Raw genomic sequence first — 20,901 nt, 5'->3', positions numbered from 1 at the left:
AATATTCACTGATGCATATTATGTGTCAGTGTCCTAGGGGAGATGCGCTAGTGCCCCGCATAAATATGGAGTTCACATGTATATTTCCCTGCTAATGCACCTGCTATAGCTATATTGATTCCAACAGCCATCTGAAAGCAGAGCAGGCTCAACGTGAGGGTTCTGATTAAAATATGCCCCTCACATTCCTTGTCAGTAAAATTCATCCCTAATAGAAAATACCACAGCACACTGAATTTGAGTATTCAAGGAAACAAAACTTTTCACAAACTTTGTCCATTTCTGAAAACTGATAAGCAGATGGAGTATGAAATTAAAACCAGGAAGTTGGCTGATTTCTTTTCTAGAGGTGGCTGGGTTTTGTCTCTTCTCAGAGCAGTTCATGTGGAGTCGCTAATTATTCCTAGCCATTTACCATCTACATTTAGATACATAGCACTTATACATTTCCTGTGTGCTTAGCACTTCGCATATATTAACATTTAAACTGTTTGTAGGCACTTTGTATATATTAATTCTCTGTAATAATCTATGAGGTAGGTACTTTGAAACACCTATTTTGTACATAGGTACATAAGGGATTGGCCCAGAGATGTTAAAAAACAAAAAACAAAAAACCTGTCCAAACTGCACAGCAGGTAAATGAGGTAGCTGGGATCAGATTTCAGCAATCTGGCTCCAGAGCCCATACTCTTCACTGCTAAGCTCTGACCTACGTGATATCGCTGGTCCTCATCATATTTTACGTGTTAGCTTGTAGTTTGCTTTTTAATAAGTTAATACCTTTCTCTTCCAATTAAGAGTAAGGTCTTTGGGGGCAATTTCTAGATACAACACCTCTTGTGTTTTCTAAGGTGTCAAGCACAATACTTTACATGTAATCGGTATTTAAAAAATAGTTTCCAAAGATTAGTTGGTACAACTTCCAATGGTACAATATGAGAAAATAGAAATCTCTATTTCTCTAGATTGCTAGACAGATTGATAGAGCAAGCGAGGGATATACTTATTTTCTATCTCGAACTAGAATTATAAATCTTCCATACACACCTAGATCAAAAATATAGTTACATGAATTCAATTGCTGTGAAAGACATTGTTATTAGTTTAATAGGCAGACTAGCCTTGAATTCTGAAATGAAATCAGAAAAACAAAATATTTATAGCTAGATGGAAATTCAAATATCACCTCATCCAGCCCCCTTATTTCACTTATTCAGCAGAGGAATAGAACTGTCTAGTTATGGACTCTAGGTGACCCATATAGTTAGTGGTTACCAGGAAAAACTAACCCAGATCTTTTGTTAGTCTGAGAACTGGGCCCTGTATGTGAGGGTGAGGAGAGATCAGAAAAGGAGGCAGATCCCTCCGGAGTGATCAGCGGGAGGTTGAATAAGAAAGGGAAACTGCATACGAGGCTTGTCTTGGGCAGCTGCAAGACAAGTAGATTTCCACACCTGCCCATCAAAATCTAAAAAGTTTATACAGAGGTCTCAGATGGGTTAAGTCAGGAATACGGCTAGATGTTCTAACAATATATTGCTCTCCCAAGGCTTGTCCTTAGAAATGGCTCCCACTGTGGGAACAGTGGGCAAAATGTACATTTCAAGGACAGGGGAGCAGTGAGGAGCCTCTAATTCCCTGGGCCAGCTCTCAGGTCAACCAGAGGTCATGTCCTCTCCATGAACACCCCTCCCCCTGCCGAGCATCCTTCAACTCTGATTTGAAGCTTCTTTTTACCCAAAGGTAATCTATTTTCTTTGGTTTTTAAGACAGACCTTGCTGAGGTAGTATCTATACAGTATCTATATAGTTTAAAAGTAAATTCCAACTTTTTCCAAGAAAATGTCTTCCCTCTAGCAAACAAACAAAACATCTAATCTTCAGTAATCCTAGATTTCCAGACTTCTCAATAGGAAATATAGAAGATTTTTCATGTTGTTCTTTTGAGATTACATCCAGATATTGATATGGAAGTAGATTAGTCTTGTATATTGGTTTGCCTTTGCTGTGTAACAAGCCAGTGTGATGAATATAGTGGCTTAAAAAACAACCTTTTGTTTAGTTTGTCAATTTGTGCCAGGCCGTTCTTAAGGTCAGACTTGGCTGAATTCAGCTGGGCTTTCTAATTCCTCAGCTGTTACTTGGCAGGCCACGTGGGGCCTGGCTGATTCTCCATAACTTAGTTCATGTTTGGTTGTTGTCTCACTCTCAGATGGGGTATAAATGCAAGTAAGCCACATGTCTCTCATCAACCAGTAGGCTAATCTGGGCATATTCAGATGGTGGCAGTGGCAGAAGGCCCAGAAACAGCCAGTAGGTAAGCGCTTGTATCATTTTTGTTAATGGCTCGTTTACACGGCAAGTTACATGGCCAAAGTGGAAAGCCTTAAAATGAAAGAGGGATAATTGTGTTTTAATAAACTATCGTTTGTCCTTTGATCCCAATTAATTCACTCTTCTCTCACTTTCAAAATTCCCGTATCTCCTCCCCAGAAATGTTATTTAATTCCAGTTTTAAACTGGAAGTCCAGGATCTCATGATTTAAGTAAAATCTGAATGTTACTCCTTTGGATGTGTTCCTCTTGCGACCATGAACTAAAGAAAACAGTGAATAAAAACACATGTTATCTGTGCCTCACCTACAAAGGGAGACAAGAATAGGATAATTTTAATTGACTTTTCCATTCAAAAAAGGGAAGAACAAGAGGCAGGTAGCAGGTGTTGATCCATGCAGTTCTGGAACCCCTCAGGGCAGACACTGTTAGTTCTTCTGCCTCTGGGGCCAGGGAATGTGTCCTGGTTAGGACCCAGTTCTCTATAAAAGTGGCTTCCCAATACAAAATTCTTAACTTTTCCTTGGGTGTAGTTTGTTGGTCACTTTTTTCTATGGATTTTGACTCCAACCTTTGGGCTTATGGCTCTATCCTCTGAACTGTTCTTGTTTTTTTCCACAAAAATTGCCTCCAATTGTAACTGAGTAGCTTTCTCAGCTTGCTTCCTCCCATAGACAGTTGAGATACAGAAGACTTTTTTTTTTTAATTTTAACAATCTTAGTTCCTTTTACTCTATTCTAGTGGGCCTTTTACTGATATATCTTCCATAAAACGTGTGGGATTTCCATATACCAGATTAGTCTACTCTATTCAATAAAATCCAAAATGTCAGTTGTTTTGAGACTGCGTCTCTCTCTCTCTTGGCTTAATAGGTGAGGATTAAGCTTTTATGTAACCACACCCTCATTCTTCTCAGAAGCCTTGTGTGTATTTTGGAGAGGCCATTCTGCACCTCTTTGAATATTTTAGGATTTTAACAAAGGGTTTGATTTGATCTTTGTTCTTAGTTTAGTCCTCCCTTTATTTGATACTAATTTGCTTGGAGGTTCCTCAATTAAAAATACAACTACCCTATGATCCAGCAATTGCACTACTAAGTGCATGTACCCAAAGAATATAAAAATACTGATTTGAAGGGGTCCATGTATTTATAGCAGCATTGTCTACAGTAGCCAAAATATGGAAGCAGCTCAACTGTCCATCGACTGATGAATGGATAAAGAAGATGTGATATATAGGGCGCCTGGGTGGCTCAGTTGGTTAAGCAACTGCCTTCGGCTCAGGTCATGATCCTGGAGTCCCGGGATCGAGTCCCGCATCGGGCTCCCTGCTCAGCGAGGAGCCTGCTTCTCCCTCTGACCCTCCCCCCTCTCATGTACTCTCTCTCATTCTCACTCTCTCAAATAAATAAATAAATCTTTAAAAAAAAAAAAGAAGATGTGATATATAATGGATTATTACTCAGTCATGAAAAAGAATATAATCTTGCCATTTGCAATGATCTGGATGGAGCTAGAGTGTATTATGCTAAGTGAAATAAGTTAGAGAAAGACAAATACCATATGATTTCACTCATATGTGGAATTTAAGAAACAAAATAGATGAACATGGTGGGGGAGATAAAAAAAAAAAAAGAGAGAGGCAAACCAGAAGACAGACTTTTAACTATATTGAACAAACTGAGGGTTGCTGGAGGGGAGGTGGGCAGGGGGAATGGGTTAAATGGGTGATGGCCATTAAGGAGAGCGCTTGTCCTGAAAAGCAATGGGTGTTGTATCTAAGTGATGAATCACTAAATTATATACCTGAAACAAGAAAGAAAGAAAAAAAGAAAGAAAGAAAGAAAGAAAGAAAGAAAGAAAGAAAGAGAGAAAAGAAAAAAGAAAAAAAATAATTTGCTAGTTGGAGATACTGGAAATGAGAAACAATTTTGTTTTCCAGCCGAACTTGTCCTAGCCCTTTATTTTCCTTTTAAATTCTGTCTGAAAAAAAAATTCTGTCTGACAACAGTTTATTTTTAGCATATCTCTCTCTTCCCACACCTTACCCTGGGAGCTAAAAGAAGCCAGCTGATACCTGCAGCATTGTGCTTGGAAGCCGTCTTGTCATGCCCACAAGCTTATCAGATAAATTCTTTGTCTTCCTTGTAACTACAGGTGACAGTTTTGCCACTTGCTTTTCTACTACGTAGCACGGGTCAGCCTTTGCAAGTTTCCTCACTGTTTTTCCAGCTTTACTTTACTGCCCAGTCCTGCAGCCAATGCTATATATTTTTAGGTTAGTCAACCGCAGCACACCCCTTCTAGGTATCTTTTTATATATCAGTTAACTTGTTTGTGTTAAAAAAACAAAGACCTTACAAAAATTAGTGGTTTGAAAAACTAACCTTTTTTTTTTTTAAAGATTTTTTATTTATTTATTTGACAGAGAGAGACACAGCGAGAGAGGGAGCACAAGTGGGGGGAGTGGGAGAGGGAGAAGCAGGCTTCCCGCCGAGCAGGGAGCCCGATGCCGGGCTCGATCCCAGGACCCTGGGATCATGACCTGAGCCGAAGGCAGATGCTTAACTGACTGAGCCACCCAGGCACCCCGAAAAACTAACCTTTTAAAATTTTTATTTATTTTCTTTTTCAGCTTATAGTTCTGTGGGTCTGCAATTTGGGCTGGGCTCAGTGGTGGCTCTTTTGATTCAGGTGGGCTTGGCTTATCTCCCTTGGGCTAGATGGCTCATGTATCTACTGTTAGTTGGCGGGTTGTTTGGGGGCTAGCTTATCCAGCATGGCCTCACAAACTTGTCTGGTGAACAGATGGCATGACTGGGTCACGTGTCTCTCAGCAGGCTTGCCAAGGTTTATTCACATGATGATGGTGGCAAGAGATCCCAGGAGTGGCAAATGGGCAAGTCCCAGTGTGTAAGTGGTTTTTGAATCTTTGCTTGTGCCACGATTTGCTTATATTCTATTGACCAAAGCAATTCACAAAGCTCATCCATATTCAAGAGCTGGGAAAATAGATGCTCACTCTTCAAATGAAGGATTGTGGCCATTTTAAAAATCTACCACATCCTGGACATATTCTTTTTGACCACAATCTACCACTGTTTAATATTTTCAGCACCCATGAAATTCACAAGGCAAATGGGACTTGTGTCATAGCTACATTTTTGAGGATGTATTTGGTAGAATAAACTTCAGTTGTATTTATTGCATATATGAGAAATATGTTTTGAATACAAATAACAAAGCAAATATTTACCTGACCTTTTAAGCTTTATGTACTATTGATAATACCTGCATGTCCTGGGTTACTATTGAGTTGTTCTCTTTGATTACTAATCTAAATATTTGTATAAAACAACATAGGCAAAGTATATACATGACAAATGGTAGAAAAAACTACTACTCACTTCATAGCAGGTCAACTTTTCATAAATTTTTATGTGTAAATATCAGTGTTTGAAGTAGATAATGGTATGCTGGCTCATGTAATATCCACTCAATCCCCTTCTGGTGCACTTTCTTGAATTGTGGAGGCTTAAAAGATAAAACTAAATGTCCCAAACTCCTTGCATATAATGTTCTTCATATTATGAGATTTACCAGGCAGATTTATAGCTGAGATTTGGAATGTGGAAGTAAGTTACATTATGTGTAGCTGAGGGCAGGGAGAGAGCATCCTGTAGGGGAGAATTCTGATTTTTCTGGAGTAGCCATAAAAACAGGTCTTCAATAACAAAAATGCAAATATTGTTTTGGTAAATTTGCATCTCAACAGGAAACAAAGGACACTCTGTCTATTTTTAAAGGCACCATCGGTAAAGGTCTGTGTAGTATGTTGGAGATATTAATGAATGCAGCAAGCACCCTGATCTAGCAGCAGTAGGGATGACCTCTAACCCTATCCCAAGAGAATGAAAAATGGATATTGTACAGGCCAAGTTCCCTAGAGGAAAACAGCCATCCTGAGACAACCTACCAGAAGAGGGAGGGACCTAAATGAATAAATGTCATAAACTCACTCTTTCTTCTCTCCCATCTTCTCCCAGTATTCTCCCTGGTCCATCCAAGGAGAATCCATATGGGTCATTGGCTTGTTAATGGAATCTAGTAGATCAGCCTCTTGGGGCAAAGAGCAAAGTGGAAAAGGGCTGAGAGTAGATCTGGAAGAGCATATGGCCGATATCTGGTTCAAGTTTGTTGTAGTTGTCAAATATTTGATCCATAGTATATTAAGTGGTAAGCAGAAGCCATAGTGTTGTTTTCACTAGAACAGTAATGAAGTTCTGTTCTGACTGCAGTTTTCCTGCTGTCTAGCATCCAAATTTGGTTCCTTGGCTGAGATAGAAATTCTTTAAGCTACCTAATGCCCTTAATAAATCCTTTTCTTCTTAGAAGGGATTCTGTTGTTGGGAACAAGAACCCTACTTATATAGTAGCGATAAGAGTGAATAAATGAAAGAATAATTAAGTGAAAATAATCTATGACCTTGCTTAAAATTGAAAAAAAATCAAATTAAGTATAAGATAAATGTAAAATTATGTTAACATTAAAGGCAAAATATTTTGGTAACTTTAACGTTCAGTATAGTAATAGAATATTATTTGAAATGACCAGTGTTTCTAAATCTTAAAGAAATGTGCAGAGATAGAAGAGAAAAAATGTCACCACTAGATGTATGAGAAAACTGCTTAGTGACATCCTTCAAAGACCACTAAAGCCATTTTTTTTTTATAGGTTGGTTATCTAGTATAAATCCCAAAGGTTTTTGTTTATGTGATAAGCTTCATTATGATTTAGATATATCCCAGTATCCCAACCAATTGAATGTCACTGATACCTTTTTGAATCTAATTACAGATGGGCATCCTCTCTCCAGGAAAAAAAATATGCCCTCCTATAAAATTTCAGAGAGTTTATGGACTCCTACAAGGATATGTGTGAACTTGAAGTTAACAGTCCTTGTTTTGGAGAACTATGAAGAAATGAGATAATTAGAGGTAGAAGAAGGTTTGTGGTTATCACATAGTCGGTGGTAATAGCCCCCGCTATAGAAATCCCAAAGTTATTCCAAAGAGAAACCTGGTTCATTGAATATGAGCTGGCATATTTTGTGGCACTTGGTAGACATTGTCTCAGGGAAAAGCACCTTGATCTAGACTCAGAATTGTTTATCAACCTACATTAAAAAGAGTTTTCTAACAAGCTGAGATGCCTCTGAAACTTGTTAAATAGCAGAACTAATCATTTTCTTCTGAATTTACAATAACTTGAGAAGTATATGACTTTGCATAAGAGACCACATTTGCTTTTATTTAAGTTCTTGAGCTGTGGCAAGTCACACATTTTCTGGACTCTATTTGAGGCAAGACAGCAAAAACTGGCACAATTCATACATAAGATTGGGAAGGTATATTGAATATGATCCATTAAATTTATATTAAATTGTGTTTTACATTTTAAAACCATGAACAGTAGAAAGAAAATATATGTGGTGAGGAAGATACATGCATAAAGGCACACTATGAGTGTATTTGAACATTATTTTTGTCACTTATAAATCAGCCTTCAGCAACATCTTCAATAACAAAAATGCAAAATATCTGCTATTTTAAGTATTCTTGAGGCAAGTAACAGGGTGTGTGGTGCATATAAGTGTTTTCCCCACACCCCTACATGTTACACCATCTGGACTCAAGTAGTTTTTAGGTAGTTGACTAGGCTTTTGTTCTGCTGTTTTTTATTCTTTTTCTTTTCTTTTTTTTTTTTGGTAAACCATTGTTTCTTTGAGAATTAAGATAAAGGAAGATAAAAAACCAAACATAGTAGAATTGTGCACCTAAAACACAGGTTTTCCAGGAGGAAATTAAAGGAACAAGGGGGATATATGGGAATATGACTAGTTAGGTGGTAGTGGAGCCTCCTACTTCGTTAACTATAAACATCATTTTTAATTTAAAAAGTTATCACTTAATGTACTAGTATAGCTATTATGAATTGAGGTGTCATGTTTATTTAGTTTAAAAATAATTTTATTATAAACTTCTGAATTGTCCAGTCTGTTGATTTACAATTCTCTCTGCAGTAGCACGGATCTTTCTACATTATAACTCTGTCTTTTTGGAAATCAAACAAGCTTTCATTAGCAAATGACTTCTTTTATATAAGCTTTTAAAATGTAAATTACATTCACTTTACAAGAGAAGAAGGAAAATGGGGGGCAAATTGTTTGGAATGGAGGTTAACTTGTTAATTAAATTCTTCATCACCATCAACATGCATTTGAGAGACTGAGTACACAAAAAGCAATGGCCACATTGCTGTTACATGAAAGTAGAACTCTGACCCACAGAGTCAGTATAGCAGCGATCAGTACAGGTGAGCAGTAACCGATAGCTTTCCTTATTTTCCTGCTTCTACCTTAGGACCAACTGGAAAAAGCCAAATATGCAACCCCTAACCAATCACATAGGATGCCCCACTTCTCGTTAGCGCCTCTACAACTTCCCCATGCCAGGAGCCTCCAGTAATGGCATACCCGAAGCCTTCTCTTTTTTTCCACTAGAAAGCTATTTGGTCTGCCTGCCTTTGAGTCTCTACCAAATAAGAGTGATGGTGGCTGACTCCCTTGGTGTAGCAAATTGAATAGATTTTGCTTGTTGTGGGTTGTGCGATCTTCATTCATGTCCTTGTTTATTTAGGTCTTCCTCTTTTAGCACTCTGAGATTATATCTGTATTGGTTCTTACGTTAGAGAAATAGCATGTTTGCTTACCTGCCTTCCCCGTGAGAGTGGGATACCCTAGAAGGAGGCATGCCTTACAATGTATGACAGCATCTGCTGCAGAGTAGTATTTCTGAGAAATACTTATCCATTTATTTGTTGAATGGATGGACATTCTTAGCACTGTGTTAGTGGTAGGACATCAAGGAGTAGCATACATGGACTCTAATCTCAAAACACTTAAAAAATTTCTCAATACTTTTCTAGTTAGAAGTTGTCCTTGCAACTTTTGATGATGTCCAAAGATAACTGGATTATTTCTGAAAACAAGATAGCATCATTTTGGATTTAGGGACTACTATTTAGATAGAGTATTTTTTACCAGTTTCATAAAAATTTCATGACTCATTGAACCATTTTACTATTGCTCAGTTTTAGACCGAATTTATTTAGTAGTTCAAGTTTAGTTTGCTCTCAATGGAAATTTATTCCTGCCAGCCCCTTAAAATCCGAATTTTCAGGGATTATAGGCTTAGAACCCTATTTCTTGTTTCCCCCTACATTGTAAGATAGTTTTATGCTAGAATTTGTTCATAGATGATTTATTTAGGTGGAAAAAAATTGATAAATATTTAGAGGAATGATATTCCTCAAATATTATTCCTTCTGTATTCTTTCTTTGAGGATATCTTATTTTCTTTCTTTCTATCATCTATTCCATTATCTATTCTATTATCCACTCTATTTATAGCAATAAACAATAGAAGAGCAAAGCAAGCATTTTCTTTGCTATGTTCATTCTTTTCCTTTGCCCCAAAGGTTTTTCTCCCAGTTCTTTATCTATCGAAAATACAATTTATTCTCTTTTCTATCCTTCTCCCACCTCTTTCTCTGCCTGTCATTCTTCAAATATTCTTGAGCACTAATAGTACTAGGCATTGGGCATACAGTGATTAACAAGACAGATACAACCCTTGTTCTCATAAAACTTACAACTAAATGGAAGAAGATACACAACAAGTTAACAGGACAGCTAAAATTTGTGGAAAATGCTATTTATTATATAACTAGGGTGATGCAATAGACAGGGACTGAGAATTGATTGCAGTCGTTCTCCAGAGAAGGCTGTCAGGGAAGCCCTCTCTAAGGAGCAGATATGTAAGCTAAATGTACTCTGTCCCCTTTATTTTTTCTATTCTTCAGTTTGAATTAATACATTTCAAAATCCAAGTTTCATCCATTAATTTAAGCTTTCTAAAATTCATGTATTCTGACTTCACTGTTGGCTGTAGGATGTGGGCCATGGAAGGAACCACTACACATCTTTTTTTTTTTCATTGAGAAGGTCATTTGGTATATGCTTGTAACTGCTGTTTATTGTCATTCAAGGATAATTATAGAACATAATCCAGCCTACCACAATAGACTGGATACCTTAGTTTTTTCAACCGAAAATAAAAGTAAAATTCATAGCATCTATTTCAGGAGTTGGCAGACTTTTCCTGTAGCAAGCTATATAAGCAAATATTTTAGGCTTTGCAGAACACATGATCTGCTACAACTACCCAACTCTGCCTTTGTAGGGTGAAAGCAGTCACAGATGCTATGTAAATGAATGAGCATGACTGCATTCCAATAAAACTTTATTTACAAAAAACAGATGGTAGGTCAGATTTGGCCCCTAGGATCCAGTTTGGCAACCCCTGACCTAACTAATGGCTCTGAGTTGTAAAGGAGGTAACTGACTTACTATACTAAGCACATTGTCCCAGTGTGAGTCCTCAGTAAATGTGTTATATTTAGTAGAATTATGTTGTGCTCTTTCGTTTTCCTCATTAAAATTCACTTATATTTGGGGTTCCTTTGAGCCTTAGCCAAGTGAGCAATAGATGAATGAGCTGAGGAATTCATGGGTAATCCTGATTGACTGTTAAACTAAATATGTTTTTATTTTGTTTTTTTTTTCAGTTATTTTTTTATGTCAGACCAACTTTTAGTTCCTTTAAATAATATTAGAAGTAATAAATGTCTTACACATAGTTCGCCAAAGGGCCATGTGCTATAGTCACTATCCCTAAAAATAGAACAATCTGTAGTCCACTTGGTATTTTCTATCCTCTCTGTTCTCGGAGTCCTTTTTTCCTTTATTTGTGTCTGTTCTTACAATATATACATCATCACTGGGCCCTCTTATATTTTCGTTTTCTTTGTGTGTAGTGTACTTAACCCCACAGTAAAATGTGCAGGTTAGAAACAAGACGATTTGAAAATTGCTGCTGCAGTTTGCCTGAGAAGGTTCTCTCAAGTTAGGAGGAAAGTTTTAAAAATTTTTTTGCCATCAAGAACAATAGAATGCTTAATTAGATTAAGCATGAAGATTCCCATTTGTATCAATTAGTGTATACTCTTCTATTTTGTGTGGCTGTATTACTTATTTTGAAATGCATTTAAGTACATTGACACAGAGCAAGTGAAAAATGTAAAATATTTTTGGAATTGTTGAAAGACTCCCCCCGCCCCCCAGCATAAGATTAAGCATTAGGCTAAGAAAGCAGTGCTTATGTTAGGGAATATACAAAATTTTACCTTTTAAAGTGCTGTCTTCATTTATCATTATAAGTACTGGCAGGACAATAAATTGCATTTTAGTTTACATTGGGTATGATTTATATTGAGAAAAAATTAATTATATAAATTCAATTACATAAAAATGTTACTAATATGCCTCCAAATATATGTTTAGTAATCCTGGAGGAGAGAAAAATTCAAGTATCTGGAAAACATATCCAACTGGAATGGTGGAGACAACTGGAAATGTTAAGTGTGTGAAAGAAAAGACTGGTCACCTGGGGAAGGAGAAGATTGCTGCTTTCAAAGTAATGGGAAGGCTGATATGTTGAAGAGGTATCAAAAATTTAGGTTATAAAATTCCCAATGGCACAAGTAGGAGGAAGGAGTTTTTGCAAGAGGATGGAATTCATGATGTAAATCAATGGTTCTGAAACTGTTTTGAGTTGCTGAATTGATGGAAGATGTACTTATCAATGATACGCAAATGTTTGCTTAGGACTTCAGCCTCATAGATCAACTACATTGGGGGAGGAGTTTGCATGGACCCCAGATTAAGAATGCACAGAATAAAAGAGAAAACTTTCTAACAAATAGAAGTGAAATACACAGCCTGATGAATTTCCCATCACAAAAAGGGTTCAGGTGGACAGGAGTGAATACATGATGACCTGTCTCAGATTGCACAGAAAGAATTGTTGTTTATTTAATTAATTATATACTTTGTCTTCATAGGTCCTCCCAATGGTTCTTTGATCGAAGATACATTTAGATATGTATTTTTTTAAAAAGGTAGTATCTTCTACTCAGCAAGTTTGTTGAATCCTTTCCTCCAAGTATTTAAGACTAGGCTAATTGAAACCTTCACCCATATAATAGTGTCTGCACAGAAATGAATCAATAATTAGTGCAAATCCTTACCAAGAGCCATTTGAAATCATTACAGGTATAAGTGTGCTATCTATCTATAGCAGTACAAACAGTAGCGTTCTACCATGAATATTGTGCTCGTTTGTATACTTTATCAATTCTTTAGTTTTAAATATGTGTTCATAAAATCTTCCCATTCAGAGATTTCTCTGAAAATTCTGTTATTTGGCTTACTCAGGAATTTAGGAAACCAAGCTTGTTTTGAAAGGGTTTTTTGTTTTGTTTTGTTTTTGTTTTTGTTTTCTGAAGGGAGGGGACTCAGAACTTTGTCTAATAAAGGGAAATGCATTTTGCTCAGATATGATACTAAAACCAGTCTTCAGCCTGGATTTTTAAATGATAAAATTGAGTACAGATGCATTATCTAGACTTTTCATATATCCATCTAAGGTTTTTAAAAAGGGCCCTCTAAGAGGGATGCAATTACCACCTATTTATCCTGCATTTTCTAAGAGACTGTATGGTATGGTTCAATCAAAATGTGGTCCTTCGACCAGGGGCACCAGCATCACCTGAAAGCTGGTTACAAATGCAAACTCATGGCTATCCCCTTAGTCTTCTCAATCAGAATCTCTGGTGATCGGATCCAGCAACTATTTTTGACAAGCTTTCCAGGAGACTCTTATTACACTGAAGTTTGAGAACCACTGGTGTCATTGAAACTAGATGGGCTTTGTGGTCAAATATTCATTTTAATCTGAATTTTTCTACTTACTGATTAAGCTATTGAATCTGTCTGTGCCTGTTTTCTATAAAACAGGGATAATGAATTTTTTAGGGATGCTAGAGGATTAGTGAAATTGTATGAAAAGTAATCAAGTTTAGCCAGTGTACAGTAATTTAGCAGAGGTTTTTTTTTTTTAATTGGGTAATGATATGTACTATTATTTGAATTTTTACTTGGTACCAAGGTAACTACTTTGCATATATTAGCTCACTTAATCCTCACTGCAACCTTATTTGTTATGTATTCTTTTACCCATTTTACAGAGGAAGAAAGTAAGGTATGGGATAGTGAATTTTCAGCTACGTGATCCGCTGAAAATTGAATGAATGTTAATATACAGTTCCAGTGGTAAATATTTGTGTTGAATTTGCAACTTTTAATTAAGGATATTGTGTTTGGGATTGGAACTCTGGGTTCTATTTTGAATTTTAAAAATGCAAAAAAAATAATTCATCCCTAAGTACTGATTTCCAAATGAATGTTACCTGCTTATATTTCACTGTATCATCTACACAGTGGTTTATTCATTGGTTTACTAATGGCTAATTTAATTTCTTAGGGTCTTTTCATCAGCTTTAAACCATTGTCTATGATGCTCTGAGTTAAATAATACCAGAGGCCTCATTGAGAGCTACACTTAATCATTTTTCATATTTGTGATTTGAATAGCACTTCTTTAGTGCATTATCATTTTTTGCACTATGTGGATTGAACCTAGGGTTAATTACATATTTTAGACTTAACCACCATTTCCAATTTCAATATACTCCAACTAGAATGTTCCTAGAATGTTGGTTTCTTTATTGTCACACTAAAAGGATAATATATTTTCTTGAGAAAGATGTCCTGAAATCATGGGGGTTTTTTGATTGAAAAAAAAAGGCTGAGTTGAGTTCAAGGCAAATAAATATGTAAAATATTCCTTCAGGACTGGGTCATGCACTTTTCAAATGAAACGCTCACATGATACTGCTGTGAATTGAAAATCCGTGCCCTCTGGCCTGCCAGGTTCTAATGGCACTCTGAACACTTTTAATGAGCACTGGCTTCCTGACAGTGATTAGTGAGAACTCAACTATTAGGAATTACTTTTTTCATGATTCCTAATATTTTTCCCACCTCTCTGTTGCAATTATTGCTACCTCTGTGGGGTATAAAGTTTACAGTCTCAAATTTTTCTGTAATACAGATGAGATTTCATCACTTCTTTTGTTCTGAGCCTGTGGGAAGTTAGAGACTTCTGACTAAGCCGTCTTTCGAAGTGAACTAAGAACGGGGTCACCAAATATATTTTGTGTATTCTCTTTAATGTAGGAACAGTGAAATGGAAATAAGTTTCTAGAGGAAACCACTCAATTATCTAATTAATTCTCTTCTTGGTTGAAACAAAAAAATAACAAGCTACCCCATTGTCATAGTCAAAATTAGTATACTTGTTGCTGACTTAATACTTGATAGGTCCTCATTAATTCTTAATGTGCAATTTTGTTTCCCTTATATAATCTTCTAGAACAATTGGTTTCCATATGCAATTTTGATTTTCATTATACAGAAGATTTTTGTTCTTAATTACTTCTTCAAAGATATTAATTAATTTTATTGATAAATTAAATATATTTTTCTCTGTTAGGTTTTATTTTTATGTTTGGAATGGTTTTCCTTTTTAATTTTCAGCTTCCTCAAGAACCAAGATCTTGATGGTATTTATAGGTAGTGCTGTTTAACTATGACACTGTTAGTTACATACTTATTTTTTTTCCTATTTTTTATTTTCATTTCCATCATTGGTCTTTGAAGGGGAAGTATTTTTTATAAAAGTTATGAACCACAGAATTTTTACTAGAAATAGTAGGTGAGTGTTTGCAAATAAACACTTGAAGTCAGGAAGAGGAGAGAAAAAAAAGGAGAGAATAGGGATTAACAGAAAATCGTAACACACACTCTGAGTGAAGGGATGACACAAATACACTTTCCAATGATGAATTTGTGGCCTTATGTAACCTAATAAAGGAAACTATTTCTCTCTGGTACTGCTTATGTCTGTTTTAGGTAATAAAAGCTTTTATAATAGGAGTTAAGCTTTTAAAACCTGATTCTCTTTACATGTCACATCTCTAGGGATCTTCTCACTCCATGTAAAGAATCATTTTGCCTTGGTATTAGAAACTGTGGCTAAGAATTTTTTTGGTACAAAATAAGTAAATGGCCAAAAAATATTTTTCCAACGTACCCAGACAAATGGGTTTTATATTATTTATAGTTTGGCTCTTTAAACGAGTGTACGAATGTTCTTAGTGTTAATTACAACAAGTTAATAAAATAGTTATTGGCTTACCATTTTGGAGAATGAACATCAGTATTAGGTCTATTTTTTTAATTTCTGTTTTTCTTCATTAGTTTGACAACTCCTTAGAAAGTGGCTCTGTAATCTTTTATTTAACTATGGATCAGAATTTGCTGTTTATATGCTTAATAGAATGTATGACAGCCTAGTTAATGCGAGTGAAAACTGTGGGATTTTGATCTGTTGGCATGTTTTATGTGTTAATTAGATAAGTATGAAATTGTTGCATATATCAAGAAATATCAGAAGTTTGGTCTCTACATTCTTCAAACCGTATATGATATTTCCCACATTGTAAAAGAACACCTTTCAAGATTTTTATCTTTATCTTTAGACTCAATAATTCTAGATATAATTAAAATCTGTTATTTTTCTATCACTGAATTCAAATAAAAGTTTTAAAGCCATTATTAGGCAAACGTTTCTTTTGCAAAAAATTCTGTTCTTATTACTATTCCTTATATGCCTTTCTGACATTTGCATATTTTATTTTAAAGTTGGTGTTTTTGGGCTGGTTGAAAAATCTGACTATCCTTGGCAGTCAGTGGTGTTGCCTTGAGTTTTTGCTCATTACAATTTCAGCATAAAATATAAGCCAGTGTAGTGTTTAATGACAGATTCTACAAATACAAACATATCAGAAAAGATATCACTAAGGGGAAGATTGAAATATATATAAAACCGTACATAAGATTTTAACTCTTCCTTGGACTAACCATTAGCTGTTTTTCATTATACTTGCTCCGGTTTTAATTCATCCTATTGTTAATAATGTCTAGGATAGCACACGGATAGCATCTCACCCTACTCCTAACCCCCTTGGGAATTCAAAGCACCATTAAAATTCCATGACTAAGCAAGTCAATAAAAAAAAAACACACACACATCATTTTGTATCCTACTGTTTATCAAATTGCTTTGGAATTCTATCTACCTAGTATTTCATTTCTTTTAAAAGAATAGGAATCAGCTGGAATATATGCTAAACTAGTTTTTTTTTTTTTTTACACTCTATTTCCACTTCCTTTCCCTTTAAAACTTCTGACACCAAATATGTGGAGGTTTTTCCCTGTACCAACCAATTCTCTTAACTGTCTGGTAATGAAATGGGTGTCCTACAATTCAACTCAGATACTATCTGGAATTAATGCGACCCCACAGAATAAGAGCTCAGTCCCACAAGACTGCTCTTGCATCAGGTGCAAGTTGCAAGTCCTGAATTTCTACCTGTGCTCCTGACCATGTGGTTAGAGATTGGGAGTTCTTGTCATCCTGCCTCAAGTTTGGTAATGTGCTAGAACAATTAACAGGTCTCAGGAAAACACTTTATTTATTATTCCTGATATTATAAAGGATTATCAAGCTATTACTGATTTATTATAAAGGATACAACTCAGAAACCGCCAGGTGGAAAGGTGGAAGAGATGTATAGGGCAAGATATGTGGGAGGGGGAGGGTGGCACCCTGCCAGCCCCTCTGTATGTTCACCAGCCTAGAAACTCTGCAAACCTGGTCATTTAGCAGTTTTTCTGGAAGTTGCATTATTACATAGGCATGATGAATTAAATCATTGGCCCCATGTAAAAAAAAAGAAGATAGTAGGAACGGTAAAATGAAGGGGGGAATTCGGAGGGGGAGATGAACCATGAGAGACTATGGACTCTGAGAAACAAACTGAGGGTTCTAGAGGGGAGGGGGTGGGTTATGGGTTAGCCTGGTGATGGGTATTAAAGAGGGCATGTATTGAATGGAGCACTGGGTGTTATACGCAAACAATGAATCATGGAACACTACATCAAAAACTAATGATGAAATGTATGGTGATTAACATAACATAATAAAATAAAATAAAAAAATTAATGGCCATTGGTGCTAACTAAACCTCCACTCTGTCTTCCTTCTCCAGAGACTGAGAGGTGGGACTGAAACCCTCTGACCAGGCTTTGGTCTTTTTGGTGACCATCCCCCATCCTGAAGCTATTTAGGTGCCCACTAAGGGTCACCTTATTAGATCAAAGTGTGCTCCTGTCACTCAGGAAATTATAGAGGATTTAAGAGCTTTGTGTCAGGAACTAGGAACAAAGACAAGGTATCTATTTCTCATTGTACCACATCTTCTATGATAAAAAAAAAAAGCCCTGAGAAGGGTTGCTGCTTCTCTCATGCCGGCTGAAACATCCAGAATGTAGAACTCTGCTTTTTATTCAATCACAGAAGTGATAACCAAATAACTGGTCTTTTTTTCCTAGCTAAGTTCTCTCATTGCTTTTCAATCCCACATTTACAACAGGAAGAAACAAGCCCCTCTCCCCCTTTTTTGGTATCTCTCCTAGCCTTTAACACATTGCCCTCCCTAGAGCATATTCCCAAAATGATTTGAATGGACTCTGTTTAAAATAAGTACCAGAGTAGCTGCTTGAAGTTTTAATATTTTTTCATATTAATAAATATTAAAAGTAACCACCACAACAATGAAAACTTGCAAAAATTGAATTCCACTTGTGTGCCAAAAACTATGCTATGCATTCTTTCTAATTCTTACAACATTTCAATGTATGTCTTCTTTACCCACTTAATACATGAAGCTCAGACAGCTTAATTGACTTTCCCAAAGCGACCCAGCTGAGATTCAAATATAGGATTGTTTGCAATAGACTACTCCTCATGCCAGAAACTTTTTGAAATGTTCTCTGTATATATAAAATGAATTTTTAGGAAATGAAATAGAGTTGGGAAAAGTTACAGTGTTATTTTTATTGCCCTATATCCTAGGGCCTCAAAAACTTTGGTGTGTTCCTATCCCCACCCCATGGATGTTCCCTTTATATTTCTACATGAGGCTTATTTTATCCATTATAATATTGATGATGATGAAGAAAATGAAATTAGGCCTGTGTCATAAGTTTTTACATTGGAAAGCTTACATCCATTGAATATTTTGCCTTAAAATTCAAGAAGAAAAGGACATTTTCCTCACTGTATAGTTTTGTGTGTGAACACAAAATAATAAAAAAATAGAAGTGACTGTCTGTATGGTACAGTTTTATTCCTAGAGTTTTACTTCTTATTTAGAGCAATCAGTATCTTCTCGGTACATATGTGCGTGTGTGTGTGTGTGTGTGTGTGTGTGTGTGTGTTTAAGTGTAACAACACCAACACTTTAAGCTTTGAATTTTATAATAAAAATCATGGAGTATCTGTTTTTTATTCCTATTTTATATCCTCTATCCAGGTGAAAACATTTACCCTTTATCATTTGTTGTTCAGTACTGTCAGAATTTTACCACCAGACATTCTGTTGATTGAAGATGATAGCTTTTTGGATAAGAGGTAGAGGCAAACTTACTAATAAATGTGGGAGAATGATTGACAAAGTTTTAGACTCTGCATTCTGGCTTGCATATATTCTGCATACAAATGGAAAAAAATCACATAGTCTGACAAATTCTAATGTTTCATACAAAATTCTTTTCTGAGCTGTCTATTTTGCATAGATCTGATGGGAATTAAATAGCTCTTTCTCCTCAACTGAAAAATCGATATTCAGAACTCATCTGATGTCAAATTTGGCTCCCAGTTTAACCCATGATTAATTGAAACATGTCCTATATTTCTTATTTTTTATTGTCCTTTTGAAAATGCCATACAAAAATCATCATAAATCCATTATTTCATCATATAGTTAAAAGATAAATTGGGATGGCATCAGTTTAACAAAAATGCAGGATTTTTGTCAAGTTAAGATTAAAAATGTTTCATTATTCAATTGACTCAACCATACTTTCTACAGGAATTCAGTACCTCCAGCTTTCCAGTTCCTCTGTGGAATACTTCATCATCTGGCATATGACCTCAGAACATCTCCAGGTGAGTGTGACAGAGCATGTAGGTAAAGGACAAGAAAGGGATTATGGAATATTAGTGTGCCCCAAAATTTACTTCTCTATTGTGAAAGATTATGATTCCTATCCATTTCTTTTTTTTTTTTAAGACTTATTTATTTGAGAGCGAGAGAGAGCTCATGGGCTCGTGAGTGGGGGCGGGCAGGGGCGCAGCACACTCTGCGCTGATCATGGAGCCCTACGCGGGGCTTAATGTCAGGATCTTGAGATCATGACCTGAGCAGAAACCAAGAGTTGGACACTCAACTGACTGCAACTGTACCACCCAGGTGCCCCAGTTCCTGTCCATTTCTATGCAAATTGCTGTGTGTACTGCTGAAATTAAGATTCCTTCCCCACAGACACTGGGCTTTGGCCAAGGGAGTGTGATCAGAAGTTAGATATACCACATCCAAGCACAAATCTTCAACAGCCATTGTGTCCGTTTCCACCAGTTCTCTGGTTATTCCCCCCGCCCCCTTCCTTGAGAATTATATGTCCCAGATAATGTCTCACCTTCAGCCTGGGTCCTTGAATAAAAGGACCTGAGAAGCAGAGACCCACAGCTGCCAACATAAAACAGCAGTGAGGAATAAATCTTTATTGCTGTAACAACATCCTTGAGTACATTTCCCCATAAGTAGGTGTTGGGTTGGTATAGGTTTCTATTAGTAAAGAATTCTGAACTTATTGAGATTTAGGAGTTGTTTATCACCATAGCACAGCTGACTAATGAAAAGTAGTTGTGTGTACTTTTAACTCCAGGAAATTATGAATAGTGTGGGTTTATTTCAATAATAAAGGCAAGAAAATGGTAAGCTCCTTTTAGGGTTTAGAGCAGAGCATTAGGATTAATCTCATCTTAGAACTGCTCTGGTTTAAACATGATTCAAGGGTGATAGCTACTACTTTCAATTTATTAATATGTGGAAATAATGGTCTATTATTTGGAAATTTATTACATTGTGATATAAACAATGAATAGTTATTTTTCAACAATAATTGTTTTTTGTTTCCAAAGGCAAACGTTTCCAAGTCTAATTCTATTCCCATCAAATCTAAGAAACTGTCAAAGACTTTTGTTGAACCGAAATGGAATTCTGTTGTATTGAATACTTTAAAAATAAATAGAACTTTGACTGTAGTTGTAAATCTTTTTCTATGCTTCACTTTAGTACTATTTATTTTGTGTAAACTTGATTTGAATGTAGCAATTATCTGGTCTAGTACACCAAATTTAAGTTAACAAGTCAAACAGTTAATGGAGGTTTAGAACAGTTGTGCAACTATGAATATTGTGCAATCATTGGGGTTCCCACTCATATCTTTATAATAGCTATAAAAATAGCATTTACATAGTTAAACACAAGCTCTACCAATAATGGAATATAAA

General features: G+C 36.0%; 1 long non-coding RNA gene across 1 annotated transcript; it reads left to right on the top strand.

Moving 5' to 3' along the window:
• Positions 1–2,550: 2,550 nt before the first annotated feature.
• On the top strand, positions 2,551–19,495 carry LOC110590895. Its single transcript, XR_002480988.1, has 3 exons — positions 2,551–2,562; positions 10,719–10,721; positions 19,418–19,495. It is a non-coding gene; the product is annotated as an uncharacterized LOC110590895 (long non-coding RNA).
• The last annotated feature ends 1,406 nt before the right edge of the window (positions 19,496–20,901 follow it).

This window comes from Neomonachus schauinslandi, chromosome 7, assembly GCF_002201575.2.
Source record: "Neomonachus schauinslandi chromosome 7, ASM220157v2, whole genome shotgun sequence".
Lineage (NCBI taxonomy): Eukaryota > Metazoa > Chordata > Mammalia > Carnivora > Phocidae > Neomonachus > Neomonachus schauinslandi.
Note: the sequence above shows the minus strand (reverse complement) of the source record. Positions and strands in the feature narration are given on the sequence as shown.